The following is a 2,680-nucleotide window of genomic DNA, read 5'->3' as shown; positions in this document are numbered from 1 at the left end:
TACCAAAACCTCGCTAGTTTTTACATGGTAATGAGAGCCTACCTCGGATTCGTCCATGGCGAGCTCATCCGCAAATTCATTCCCGTCATCTCCTTTTGCACACATCGCCACCGAGAAGCTTTCGATAGGGAACGAAGCACTCTCGCGCGCCACCATCCTCTCTGCCATCAGGGGGCCGCAGATGGCGGGCTTCCTCAATCTGCAGCAGGTGGTGCCGCCCATGATGATCGAGGTCACTAGCGACGATGGCCAGACCAAGTCGAAGGTCCCCAACCTAGAGTTCAGCACATGGTACGCTCGGGATCACCAGGTTTTCTCCTACCTGCTGACCATGCTACCACCTGAGATGGCCATCCAAGTGGCAACTTGCCACACCGCAGGAAAGCTATGGAACACCGTGCAAGGGATGCTCACCTTGCATACCCGAGCGCGGTCTGTCGACGTCAGAGTCGCATCGGCGAATCTTCAGAAGGGCAACTCCACCATTACATAGTACATTGATAAGATCAGAACCCTTTGTGATGAGTTGATTGCCTCAGGAAAAAAGGTGGACGAGGAAGATGTGGTCTCCCACATCCTCGCCAAACTGGAGGACGAGTTCGATCTCGTGGTGTCCGCCATGTGCTCACAGGTTGAACCTGTTACTGTCCTGGAGCTGTATTCGCAACTTTTGAGCTTCGAGACTCGCATGAATCTTCGCGCGCGGGGCGGGGGGCTCTCAGTCCTCTGCAAACGCTGCAACATGCGGGTGCTTCAACAAGCAAAACGACAATAGCGGCGACGGCCATGACCGCGGCCGCGTCTTCAATAACAAACAAGACGGCAGTGGCGGTGGTGACCGCGCCCAGAACTTCAACAACAAGCCCAATGGTAGGGGCGACCGTGGCAACGCAGGAGGAAACGACGGCGGCTTCAACAACAACTCCGCTGGCAAACCAACGTGCCAAATATGTGGCAAAGTTGGGCACATGGCGTGGAAGTGCTGGAAGCGCTATGACTCCTCCTACCTGGGGGGGGGGGGGGAAGAAGAGCGCTCGGCGAACATTGGTGCTCCCCAATACGACGTAGATACTAACTGGTATATGGACAGTGGTGCAAGCAACTGACCATATCACTGGTGACTTGGAGAAGCTCACGGTCCGGTATGTCTATTAATCATATTGGTCATACAACCATTTCTACCCCAAATCGTGATCTTCATCTAAATACTGTTCTTCATGTTCCGGAGGCCACTAAAAGTTTGATCTTAGCAAGTAAACTTGCTACTGATAATGATACTTTCATTGAAATTCACCCTCATTTTTTTTCTTGTCAAGGATCTGGAAATGAAGAGGGTTCTCCTTCGCGGCAAGGGTAGGAGAGGTCTCTATCCCGTCATACACATTGGGACAAACGTCAAGAAGCAAGTGCTAAGTGTCACCAAGCCATCTTCGTATTGGTGGCACCGATGTTTAGGTCACCCATCTTCCATTGTTGTTAGGAAGATCATTAGTGAAAATAAGCTCCCATGTGTTAGCAATGATGATAATAAACTTGTACGTGACGCCTGTCAAAAAGGCAAAAGTCACCAATTACCTTATCCTCAATCTATAAGTGAATCAAAATTTCCTTTGGAACTTATCTTTTCTGATGTATGGGGTCCTGCCATTGAAATTGTAGGTAGAAAAAAAATACTATGTGAGTTTCATAGATGATTTCACTAAATTCACATGGATTTACCTTATCACACATAAGTCTGAAGTTTTCCAAAAATTTCATGACTTTCAAAATCTTGCTGAAAGACAATTTGATAGAAAAATCTTAGCTCTCCAAACAGACTGGGGAGGGGAATACGAAAAGTTGAATTCTTTTTTCACAAAATAGGTATTTTCCATCATGTTTCTTGCCCTCATGCTCATTAGCAAAATAGGTCAGCTGAACGAAAACATCATCACATCGTTGAAGTTGGTCAATCCTTACTTGGTCAAGCCTCCATGCCCTTGAAATTATGGGATGAGGCCTTCATTGCTGCCACCTATTTAATTAATAGGATGCCAAGCAAAGTCATAAACTTTGAGACTCCCCTCACTAGGTTATTTGGTGAAACTTCAAATTATTCCTCTCTTCGTATATTTGGATGCGCATGTTGGCCGAATCTAAGACCCTACAACACTCATAAGCTCCAATTCAGGTCTAAACAATGCACTACTAGGGAAAAGCTTATCCACAGACGCTTACTAGTAGCACGGGTTTATACCCCTCGCTACTGCTACTTACTAGTAGCGCGGGTTTTTACCCCTCGCTACTACTAAGTTGATAGTAGTAGCGCGGGTTTTTAACCCTCCCTACTACTAAGTGATCTCTACCGTGCCCCCCCTCGGGACATGCCATAATAGTAGTGAGGGTTATAAACCGCGCTACTACTAAGTTGATAGTAGTAGCGCGGGTTTTTACCCCTCGCTACTACTAAGCGGTCTCTACCGTGCCCCCCGGACATGCCATAGTAGTAGCGAGGGGTAAAAACCTGCACTACTACTAAGTACTGGGTTTTAATAGCCCTGAAATACCCATCTCCTCGTCCAAATCACTCCCCCCGTCCCTCTCCTCCTCTCTCTTTCTCCATGGCGCTCCTGCACATGTGCGTCTCCTCCTCCACGACAACTGCCGGCCTCGCACCGCGACGTCTCCCTCAAATCTGGCG

At 48.2% G+C, this 2,680-nt stretch overlaps 1 pseudogene; it reads left to right on the top strand.

Annotated features, from left to right (window-relative positions):
• Positions 1 to 544: 544 nt before the first annotated feature.
• LOC125526125 lies at positions 545 to 683 on the top strand (annotated as a pseudogene).
• The last annotated feature ends 1,997 nt before the right edge of the window (positions 684 to 2,680 follow it).

Source organism: Triticum urartu, chromosome 7, assembly GCF_003073215.2.
Source record: "Triticum urartu cultivar G1812 chromosome 7, Tu2.1, whole genome shotgun sequence".
NCBI lineage: Eukaryota > Viridiplantae > Streptophyta > Magnoliopsida > Poales > Poaceae > Triticum > Triticum urartu.
Note: the sequence above shows the minus strand (reverse complement) of the source record. Positions and strands in the feature narration are given on the sequence as shown.